The sequence below is a fragment of the Bombus huntii genome, unplaced genomic scaffold (assembly GCF_024542735.1).
Source record: "Bombus huntii isolate Logan2020A unplaced genomic scaffold, iyBomHunt1.1 ctg00000230.1, whole genome shotgun sequence".
NCBI classification, from domain to species: Eukaryota; Metazoa; Arthropoda; class Insecta; order Hymenoptera; family Apidae; genus Bombus; species Bombus huntii.
Genome location: NW_026099448.1, coordinates 24,156 through 36,171, shown reverse-complemented (window position 1 = coordinate 36,171; position 12,016 = coordinate 24,156). Strand labels below are relative to the sequence as shown.

The 12,016-nt window shown below is 38.4% G+C and overlaps 1 non-coding gene across 1 annotated transcript; it reads right to left on the bottom strand.

The window, feature by feature from the left end:
* Positions 1 to 10,534: 10,534 nt before the first annotated feature.
* On the bottom strand, positions 10,535 to 10,653 carry LOC126877733 (5S ribosomal RNA). Its single transcript, XR_007695280.1, has one exon. It is a non-coding gene; the product is annotated as a 5S ribosomal RNA (ribosomal RNA).
* Positions 10,654 to 12,016: the final 1,363 nt, after the last annotated feature.

The window sequence follows — 12,016 nt, the reverse complement described above, 5'->3', positions numbered from 1 at the left end:
AATCCTCATTTCATCATGAAATTGGTCCTCCGTCCTGATATTATTCGCGAGCGTTAGTCGCCGAAAGCGTCGATCTTGTGAACTCAGCATATAAAGGGCGAAGGCATTGATCACTTCGGGCATCGTTAGATCTTGCAACTTCATCTGCAGCATGGAGCGGAGGCGACTACCGTACGCTCCCGGGGATTCAGTCTCCGACGGTCGTTCTCTGGATATCCTTATTAACGCCGAAGCGGCTGTCTCTCTGCCACCAAAACGCGAAAGAAATTGTTCCTTAAACGTTGGCCAGGTAAGCTTTCCACCGCGCACCATTTGTGAAAGCCAATGCGCAGCAGGACCCCTTAGGGCGCGATTTAGAGCGGAAAGTAACGCACTATCTTGCATCGGGTGGTCTTTCAAAATCAAATCAGCATGAGAGCACCACGCGGATGGATCGGCGCCCGCACCTTCGGGGTCAAAACGTGGTAACGTTACATCCTTAGATTCCGTACTCGGTCTTTGCACCTCCGGTTTGTGCGCTAGCGTCTGAATTAACTCGCGCATAAGGACCATTTGCTCTTGTAGCACTTTAAACGGTTCTGATCCCACTTCTGATGTCGGGTCACGATTCGAATTTTGGGCGCGCGACGACTCTTCATGTGGACTAGCCATCGTTTCACAAAGCCGAGATTTTATTTACACGTATATACAGGTCTATCACTAAGCTTAACAAATAATAAGTACGACTAATAATAAGTCTAACAAACACTAAGCCTAATGAATAATACGATCTACGAATAATTAAATTAAATAGTACTATTAGCAATGTTTGAGTTCAAACGAATCCACGGTCACCGGGATAACTCCTTACTAAGCGAAACTAACTTAGACGCAAATGCGATCGTCGAAAATGCTCGATGTATCACTCTCCAAGGCAATCGCAAGAATGCCAGCCTCGTGGAGATTTTTCTCCCTGTACGATTGCATTTTGTTTTCTATATCCGTTTGGAAGCATCGAGAAGGTTCCAAACGCCGTTGCTAGGCACACTCGTTGGAAGCATCGAGAAAGTTCCAAACGCCGTTGCTAGGCAGTTTCTGCCTGGAGTTTTGATTACTAATACAATGTATGTCCCATTGCATCGGCACCTCCGAGGCAACATCACACGTGGCTCGGCCTGCTCTCGAGGCCGCATGCCGCCACAACCACATTTCTCGGAAAACACATACAACCACTCCAGACCTCCGTTAGATAAAACATCCATCCCGTGACCGTGGCTACGTTCAGCGACCGATTGTCACCTCGAACCCAATCTCGCTTATTACAAATCTTAAGCAATTACAACTATAATAAAGTCTAGGCTAAGGTACTAGAGGATGTTCCCAAAATTTCCAAGGAAAGGCTTCGGCTTTCCTTTCATCTCCGACATATAATTAAAAGTTATTTCTATTTCTGAATTTTCTTTCTGAATATTTCTTTTAAATACTATCTTAAGTAGTTGTTGGTCTACAGTACGAATAAAATATTTTGAATATGTAGTAAAAAATAAACTATCTTTATTTTCACAATGTGGTATATAAAATAAAGTATTTTATCTTTGTATTGTAAATAGTGTTTAAAATGTTTCTTAACGATGAAAATAGATTAAGCAGAAGAAGGTTAATATCAGGATGCAAGAAACCAAAATATTTAGAAATTAAATTCATGTTGTTTTTAACCCTGCTGCCGGGTCTCCGGGTCTCTTTGTTCTTACTGCTCTCCTTTCTTTCTCTAAGAACTTCTGTATTCTTTTGAACGTATAGAGCAAAATTTTATCTGACTCTTGAAACCGACATATTTGAGGAAAAAAAAAAAAAAAAAAAAAAAAAAAACGCGCGATCATAGCAAAATTTAGGGAACGCACTGATACAAAATTATATTATAAGACGGTAATATGACCCGCGTAGGAAAGCTGCAAAAGAAATAGCAGAGAGTGTTATAAATACATTGGAACATTTCAAAGAGAAAATAAGAGTTTGTAGAAATTTCACTAATGCCAAGATTTTCTTTGCGATAATAGAATGTACCGGTTCTTTGCAATGAAAGTTATTATGAAGGATACAGTAACGTACCGCTACATTTCCCCGGTCCTTAGTTAGAAGATAAAATAAAGAAAAACGAATCTTTGTATGCAAAGGTAACTTTCTTCTTCAAACTCTTACCGAATAATTTAGTTAAATGGAAGACCGCAGCAGGGTTAAGTGTGGTTATTCGCAAGTAACAAGCATTATAAAAAGTTTTCATCACTTTGATTACTCCTTTATGGGCAAACATGCAATCCGTTTCTTTTTTTCTTTTTTTTTTTCCATTTATTTAATTTGTACTTTACAATTTGGCTTGGACGCGTTGCCGTTCTTTCCTTGTATTTTTTTTTTTCCTTTTTTTTTTCCTTTTTTTTAGTACTTGCCGATTTCTTCTTTGACCATTGGTATTTTTAGGTCTTGCGTATATCCTCGTTTCTGATATTCCATGGGGCGTTGACTACTGTTCTGAGTATTTTCTAGAAGCGATTCTGGTTTAGTTACCTTATTATCCTGGTTTTGGATATTTTCAATTTACTTTCTATGCTGAGTTTACAGTTTCGACTGTCTCCTTTTTATCCGTATTTTGTCTATAATTGATTTGGTATATGTTGCTTTCATGTAAGTTATGAGTCCAAGTGGAGTCTTAGTATTTAACTTGCTTTGTTTGTGTTATGTGCGTGCCATTCAATCGGATATTAGGTGGTTTCCGCTTTCGTATTGTAAATGTAATGTGGTTAAATTGACTGGGGTTTGCCTTTATCTTGCAGTCATTTTTCTATTTTTCTGATAAGTTCTGGTAGTAATATGTTAAGTTTATGTTGTCTATATGTTAAGTCTATATGTTTAAGTTTATAGTTGGCGAGACTTAAGTTTTGCATGTCTTAAAATCTTACAGATGTCCTTGAAACTTAAATTTTGAATGTTCTCGGAACATCTCTCCCGAAAGTCCTACGAATAATTCTTAAAGTTTATATTTCGAATATTTTACTAATATCCATTTCGTAAATCTAAAGAATTAAATATCAGATGTTCTAAGAACAACGGTTTTGTAGGTTTTACAGATAGAAATATCACTTTACAAATTAAATTAAACATTTACAGATTGAACCACAGATATTGCAAGAACAACCGTTTTCTAGGTTTCACAGTTAAGTTTTGAGTGCTGAAATGTTTTTAGAACATTCATTATAAAAGTACAAGGTTTCCAATTCCATGAATTTTTCCAATTTCCGCAAAGTTTCCATGTTTAGGCTATACACGCACTAGAAATTCTAATTTCAGGAAGTAGTAATGCAATAAATTGTGGCGAAATTGACGCGAAGAATCGGTGTCTAACTATTCATAGTTAGAACAAGATGTTCTGGAAAGATATGCTGCCAGACGAAAGTAAATGATTCCCTATTCAAAAGTAAGTCCAAAATGTACAATGACAATTTTTGATACAAAGTTTTGTTTTCGGAAAAATTGACGCTGAAGTTTCGTCGAGTACGCATGCACTTGAAATTTAACGATATCAATCTGTTATCATAAAATTTCTGCATATCAAGAAACGTGACTTCTTTTAGCTTTAAAACATGCAACAATTTATTTGTACGTCTATGAGAGAGTGATACAATGTATGACAATGGTCGCGTAATGCTAAAACATTGCATTTTCTCGATTATTCGATTATAGATTATTAAAAATAGATTGTCAAGGAAAGTAAAAAATATTGGAAAAATAAAAAAAAAGCCAACACCACACGGAGTTCCCAGGCGGTCACCCATCCAAGTACTATCCGTGCCCAGCGCTCCTTAACTTTCGTGATCGGACGAGAACGAGTGCTTTTTTTTTTTTTTGTTTTTTTTTTGTTTTTTTTTTTTTTTGTTTTTTTTAAAATATGTTGAGGTGATATGTCGTGATAGGGTCGGAAGGAAAACTCAGATTTACTCAACGATAAATGTTTATTCACTGTAATATCAATGAGTACACTTGGCGCAGGACTCGCGATTATATTCGGTTCGCGAATGCGCGGTTATAAGTTCGAGCTTGGATAGCTATGATTCGAGATGCGCTACGAGTGCGGACAATGATTGCACGAGATGTCGAGAGCTTAGGTAATTATTCGACTCGAACCGTGTAAGTATAACGATCGTGATATGTTGACTCGCTGTAATAGACTGACTTTTTTGTCGCGATGCTGCTGCGGAGGAAGACTGCGTTGGGATGTGTCTAAGGATGCGAAGGCATCGGATTCGTTGAGAAAAGCTTTGGTTCGGAAAGTGAGGGAAATGAAATGTACGTTAATGTTTATTGGCTAATTCGTGTTGGTCGTTGGAAAAGGATGCTAGCTGCCCTTGAGTTGAGAGGGTGTCGCTAGCGGGAAGCATCGTACGTGAGAGATAGCAGATTTCTCGCGTGTCCCCGTGGTAGGTGGTCGACTTCGAGACTGATAAACAAAGACTGTTTGTCTCTTTGGAGGACCTTAGCTAAAATAAATCCCAAGATTTATAGCGGTCCTTGGGCTAGCTGGAAATATTCGGTACGAATGTATCGACATCTGGCAATCATCTTGTCCGCAGGTATATAGGGTCTTTGTGTCGTGCGTCACGCGACGTGAACTGTTGGGAAGTTTACTGTCAAGTGCCGCCACAATGTTTATTAAACCCAAGATACAATTTTAAATACATTTTGGTATTGGCAATAAACGGTGAATTTATGTAATGATATCTTAGGCAAAGGTACCGATACGCAACGGTACGACGTAGCCATGCTATAATATGTGTCGGCGCTTTACATTTTTCCTGATTAATATAATTTTTTGGTTTAAGCCGCTGGAGGGAGCGAAGCTTCTATATGATTTTGTTTTTATTTGTTTTTACTGTCCTGAAAACTGGGTCGCAAAACAGGACGCTTCGGTAGTATATTTTTGGGGGCTGTGAAATTTTGGGGAGGGGTGGGATGAGGGGAAGGGGGAGGGGGATGTTAAATAGGTTTCTTTTAAAAGAAAGAGAATTACAATAATTACAATGTTTGCACCTGTGTTGTACGGGGGCAGAATTGAGTTTTATCGGTTCAATGGATTTTCTCTCTTATTTTATTATGGATTCAGTATCCAGCAATATTTTTTTGTATTTTTTCTATGTTTGTCTTTAGTGTCTTTCAGACACTTTTCAGGGCCATGTTGTATCTCCACCTAGTGTCTGCGGTCTGTCCATTTAGGTTTTCTTCGTGAAGTATAGTTTTGATCCCTATTTTTCTTTTTCTTTTTACGTGATAAATTATTGGAATATTATTTTGGTCCTGGAGGTAGTTTTTTTCGTCAAGGTATAGGAAAGCTTCTGGCGGGATGTAGCCTGTTGTCAGAGTGTTTTTGTAATATGCGTCATTTGGAAATAAGCAACTGAAGATTAAACTATTTTCTTTTATCTTTGCCGCTTGCGCGAAGTGGTTTCTTATTAGCTTTAGGATGTGACAGTCTATGCGGTGAACGTTGGCTAGGTCGTATATTATTTTGTTTTTTATATATTTTTTGAATCCGCTGTGTTCGGGGATCTGTAAGTACTCAAGCAAGCCCTGATGCATTTTCTTTCGAATATGCGAATTTTTTCCATTTGGGAGGCTGATATGTTGTACCAGATTGGGCAGCCGTAGGTTATGATCGGTCTGATTAGCGCTTGATAGCATAGAATTTTTACTTTGCTGTCGAGATGTTTGGAGTAGAATAGTTTTTTTATTTTCCAGAATGCTTTATTGGCCTTAGTAAGTTGAATTTCGGTGTGCTGCTTGTAGTTTAATTTATAGTCTATACCTATACTCCTAGGTATTTTACGCAATTTTTGTGTGGTATGAGAGAGGTATTCTCTTTCTATTGGGCCGATTTCACTTGACTTGGGTCTAAACAGTATGGTTTCGCATTTGCTTATTGTTGCGCATTGTTGATTTTTAATTTCCATGCGTGGTAATAGTCGTTTATTTTCTCGAAAAGTTCTTGGAGTTTCGTTTTTATTGTTTTGATTTTGCGGCCTGTTACGTAGATGATTAGGTCATCTGCGAAGGCTATGGAGCGTTTATGGGTGGATGTATTGAGATTAAAGAGATTTAGTAAGTCACTGTTGTAAATACTGAAAAGTAACGGGGAATTTACTGCACCTTGTTGTAGACCGTTCTTTATGGAGAATTCTTTGCTTGATGAGTGTGAACCTTCAGTCATTACGAATGTTCTGCTTGTGATCATGTCCCAAACTATTTTAATCAGGTATTTAGGAAAATTTTTCTTGATCAATTTGTATATGAGACCTGGGATCCAGACTGTGTCGAAAGCTTTTTCGAGGTCTATTAAGCAGGCGGCTACTCGTTGTTTTGCGTTTTAGAGCCCAGCAGATGTCCGACGTAAGTTTGTTTATTGCGTGAATTGTGGAGTGTTTGTGTCGGAAGCCGAATTGGTTCTCTGGTATTATGTCATTTTTTGTGCAGAAGGAGGTTAGGGGGTTAGGTTGTTTATGATTATTTCAAATAATAATTGCTTATGTTGGGGAGGAGACTTATGGGTCGTAGGTTTTCGGGCGATGAGCCGTCTTTATCTTTTTTTGTTATAGCTATCAATTTGGCTTTTTTCCATTTTCTGGGGAAATATGTGTTGTTTAGAGCATTGTTGAAGAGTACTGTGTAGTACCATTTTATTTTGTTCGGTAGGCGCTTGAGTAAAATGTTTGGGATGCCGTCGAAGCCGGAGGATTTTTTGTTGTTTAGTTTGGAGAAGATTGTGTTTAGTTGATTGTAATTTGCGAAGTAGTTTATTTCTGGATCTGGTTGTTTGGGGTTGTCTGCGGTGTTTTCGTTTGAGAATGTGCAGACTGTTTTGTTTAGCGTTTTGTCTTGTTCCATTTCATTTTTGAGTTTGTTTGTTTTGGGCGATGATAATTCTGTTTAGTTGTTCTCGGCCCATGTGTTCGTTTTGCGTATGTATTTTGGAAAAGTGGGTGCCGATGATGTCTAGTTTTTCTATTGTTTTAGGTATTATGAAGTTACCCTCGGCGTCTTTGATGGTGTTGTGTATCGTTATACCTGCTTCTTGGACGAGGGAGGCATTTTCTGGGGGCAATTTGAGAGGTGGGATGGGGTTTTGTTCTTTTGGTCTAAAGATTTGATTTATTTGTGGGAACATGTTGGCTGAGTCGTTTTTGGAGATGTTTTTTATTTTGTTTGTCCAGTAATGGTTTATAGAAATTGCGAATTCTTGTTTCAGTTGCGCTTTTATTCTGTGTAGTAGGAACTTTAGGAATTCTAATTCTTCTCTTTTGTCGTAAGAATAGTAAAATTTTATATTGTTTATTTTGGAGAGTATGTAGCTTTTATCTCGCTGTAGATCTTTTATTTTATTGTTTATATAGGGCTCGCATGAATTTTTTTGTTTTATGATTGGCACGGATTTTTGGAGAGCGATTTGTGTGTGTTTTTCTATTTCGTCTAAGAATGAGTCGATTTGTCTGTTTGTTAGGTTGACGTTGTTGTAGATCTTTAGGTCGCAGTTTTGTTCGAGTGTGTTTTGGAACTTTTTCCAGTCTGTCTTTTTGTAGTTGTACCTGGGTGTCTCGGTCTGGGTTTCGAGCGTTAGGAAGTCAGATGTGTTTTTGTTAATTTGAAATACTAGGGCGTTATGGTCACTGTCATAGGCTAAGGTGTTACTTTACGGTGTTATTTGGACGTAGGTTTTGGAATTTTAGTCGCGCATCTGCTAGGCATATGGTATCTGCTAGGCATAGTCCAGGTATGAGCCTCCTTTTGGGTAAGAGGGTAGCTCGGAGCTGTATAAGTTTGTTTTGTAGTGGATGCTTTTATTGTCTAGCCAGTTTCTAATGAAGTTGCCTCTCGTGTTGTTTATTTCGTTTTTCCAGCTTGTATGTTTCGCGTTAAGGTCTCCTGCTATTATATAGTAGTTTTCCGGTTTGTTGAGCTGCAAGAGTTCGAAAAGATTATTGAATTCGTAGTTAAATTCTTTCTGGTTTCCGTAGGTTGCGTAGGCTGCAGTGATGAATAAATTTTCCTTATTGCTTATTTTTATTTTTATGATCGTTGTTTCTAAGGTTCTGAAACTTATTATCTGTTATTTTATCAATTAGGATCGTTTTGTATTTTATAGGGTTTTTTTTTTTATCTTTTCTTGATCGCTGTTCCTCCTCCTTGACTGGCGTTCGGTCTGTCGTGTCTTATCATGGTGTAGTTTTTGAAGTGTACATTGTGTCTTTTGTTTAGTTTTGTTTCTGAGATGAGTACCATATCGGGGGCTTCTTTATTTATTTATTTATTTATTAGGGTTAGCATACTGTATCTTTTTTGGTTTGAAATTAAAGAGTTGGCATTTATTGCAATTATTTTCAGATGTTTTAGGTTAAATTTATGTGTTTTTTGCTGTGATTGTCGGTTTGGCGTGATTTGGTTATTCGTCGTCTGTACTATTGAAAGTGCTGAAGATGGCGTCGAACCTTTCTTCGTGCGTTGATAGTGTATTTTTTATTTCGTTTAATTGCATTTGTTGTTCTTTTATCGCTTGGAGAATACCTTTTTTAAAGTCTTCGATAACGTTTATAATGTTTAGATGGGGGGAGTTATCGGTTGTGATTGGGCTTTGGCTTGGACGCGGATCTAAGTTTGCCGATTGTGGGAAGATTTTGGTTATTTGATTTAGTGTTGTTTGCTGCTTCACTACGTCAGAGAACTTTAGTTCTGGGACGTATTTGCGGCTTATTCGGGCAATTCGTTGTGTCTTTGCTTCCTTGTCTTTTTTTATTTTATCGGCTAGCTTCTTACGAAGCTCTACGAGTTTGGGGCAACCTTTGTATGACGCGGGGTGTCCGTAGTTTTTACAGTTGACGCAGAATATTTTGTCTTTGGTTACTGCGTTTTCCCTTTTTATTTTGCAGTCGCCTGGGCCATGGGGCTCACTGCATTTAACACAGCGGTAGTTTAGGTTGCAGTTTTGCGCTGTGTGGCCTAGTCGCTGGCATTTGTGGCATTGAGTTATGTCATCCTTTTTTTTTTTTTTTTATTATTTCTTCCCATTTTATCTTGTAGTAGTTAAAATAGTTTATTTTTAGTAGGTTGCTTGTATTATGTAAATAATACGGGGGATAGCTGTATTATGTAAATTGGGAGCAATATGTTGTTCTCCCTTGATCTTTTTGTCGTGAATCGTGTGACTTTTAATGAATTTTACGTCGTCAATGTGCAAGGCTTGTAGGTCTGTAAGTATTTCTGTTTCGGTGTAGCTATTGTCTAAACCTCTTTTAACAAGTATGTATGGTGTTTCTCTGTTTCGGGTGTATACGTGTAGAAGGTTGTGTTAGCTGAGAGGAGAGTTTGTTTTGCTTTATGGAAATCGGGTAGGTTTTGGAGGTAGAGTGCGTGTTTACCTGCGTGTATTCTTTTAATGTGAAATTGTTTAATGTCCGCTACTTTCTCTATGAGCGTTACGGTGTCCTTGGGGTCTTGTAGGATTATGTTGATGGGTGGCGGCCTGTTGTCTCTTGTGGTGGGTGGGGTGCTCGTACGCTCCTTCGCGGAGCATCCGGTGGGGCGTCCGTCAGGTGCTCGGTCCCCCCTTGGCGGTGTTGGAGGCGCCGGGCCTCCTGGGTTGTACGGTGGGGTGCGTCGCCCCTGCTGCGCCGATTGTTCCGGTGGCGTGGTGGGACCGTGTCTTCCCGTTTTGCCTCGTAATCTTTCGTTTTTCTTTCTTATTTGATCTAGCGTTGAGTTCCAAGTGGAGTAGTTTGATGGTCCCGGTTGTGGATGAGGCTCTGGTTCAGATTGTAATTTCGTTAGCCTTTTCTTCTTGGCTGGGGTGATAATCTACAACTGTGTTTCCTAGGATGTTTGCTAGACTCTTTGCCCTGGCAACCAGGTTAGGTTGTGGGTTGAGTTTCCGCGTCTTTTGAGCGGGGAGTCTTAAGATACTGTTGATTTCCCTGGCTGTTTTATGTGTAATTATTTTTCTCTTGATGGCTTTTTTTATTGGGTCTACGGTGGGTTCCGTTTCGTTGCTCTTGGCTTCGTTATCGGTGGCTTTTATTTTTTTGTACAGTTTTATTTTGTCTTATCTTATTTTATTTTCTTTTTGTTCTTATTTGTATTTATGGAGATGATGTGGATGCAGTATTTTTCACTTTTTTGTCACTATTTTGTCACTTGATCCTTCTACTTTAGTGGATGTTAGTCTACTCCGACGCGCGCTCCGAGGGGTCCGTCCCGCTCGGCGGTCAACAGTCGACTCGACGAGAACGAGTGCACTCAGCGCGGTATGAGCGTTGGCTGAAATTAATAGTTTTCTTATTTGTTTTCCATGGTCAAAAAATAGAATATTTAAAGAAACATAGGTGTGTGCCAAAATGAGAATGATACAATATGCATGATAATGATCGCGTAATGCTAAAACATTTCTCTTTCTCGATGCTTCGATCGTAGATTATTAAAAATAGATTGTCAAGAAAAGTAAAAAAATATTGGAAAAATAAAAAAAAGCCAACACCACACGGAGTTCCCAGGCGGTCACCCATCCAAGTACTATCCGTGCCCGGCGCTGCTTAACTTTCGTGATCGGACGAGAACGAGTGCACTCAGCGCGGTATGAGCGTTGGCTGAAATTAATAGTTTTCTTATTTGTTTTCCATGGTCAAAAAATAGAATATTTAAAGAAACATAGGTGTGTGCCAAAATGAGAATGATACAATATGCATGATAATGATCGCGTAATACTAAAACATTTCATTTTCTCGATTATTCGATTATAGATTGTTAAACATTGTTTGTTAAGGAAGCCGAATTGATTTTTTATTAGGATTACGTTATTTATTTTTTTTTTTTTTTTTTTTTTTTTTTTTTTTTTTTTTTTTTTTTTTTTTTTTTTTTTGTTCAAAAGGAGACTAGGGGGTTATTTATGATTATTTCGAATATTTTGGTTATGTTGGGTAGGAGACTTATATATCGCAGGTTTGAGGGTGAGAAGCGGTCTTTATTTTCTTTTCTTTTGTGATGGCTGCTAATATTATTAAAGAGCACTGTTTAATATCATTTTATTTTGTTGGTTAACCGTTTGAGCAAAATGTTCGGGACGTCGTCGAAAGCGGATGATTTTTTATTGTTTAATTTAGAGGAAATGATTTTTAGTTGATTATAATTTGTAAAGTAGTTTATTTCTGTGTCTGGTTGTTTGGGGTTGTCCGAGGTGTTTTCATTAGAGAATATGAAGACTGCCTTATTTAGCGATATGTCTCGCTCTATTTTATTTTTCAGTTTATTTGTTTCGGAGATAATAATTCTCGACCCAGGTGATCGTTGTGTGTGTCTGTTTTGGAAAAGTGAGTGCCGATAACGTATAGTTTTTCCGTTGTTTTACATGTTGTGAAATAACTAGACTCCATGTTTTTATCGATGTTCTGTATCGCTATACCTGCATCTTGGAGGAGGGGAGCTTTCTCTGGAGGTAGTTTGAAAGAAGGGATAGAGTTAGATTCTTTTTACCTAAAAGTTTGATTTGTCTGTGGGAACATGCTAGCTGAGTCTTTTTAGACATATTTTTTTTTATTTTATTTATCTTCTCTTTTTGTCGTAAGAATTTTGTTGTACTTTAGATTGTTTATTTTGGATAGTATGATGTAGCTTTTGTCTCGTTGTAGCTCGTTGTTGCTCGCTTTCGCAGTCAAGGCGCTATTTTAGAAGGGTACTCCAATAGCTAAAACGATTCTCTTCAACATTCGTAGCAGTATTTCTAATTTCCTACGCTACGAGTTTCTTGTAAGGATAATTGACGGATTTTAACGGCCCGAGCGGTCGAGCGCCGCCACTCTTACCCAATTACATCGAAGCCTCGCATTCACCCAGGTATCGTTCACGCTCTTCCAGCGAAGGATCTGCCCCGCACTTGGAGCGTATTCACGCAGTAAACGCCATCTTGCGGGCGAATATGCCGCGTGACGATTTTCTTGAAAACCAATCAGCGTGC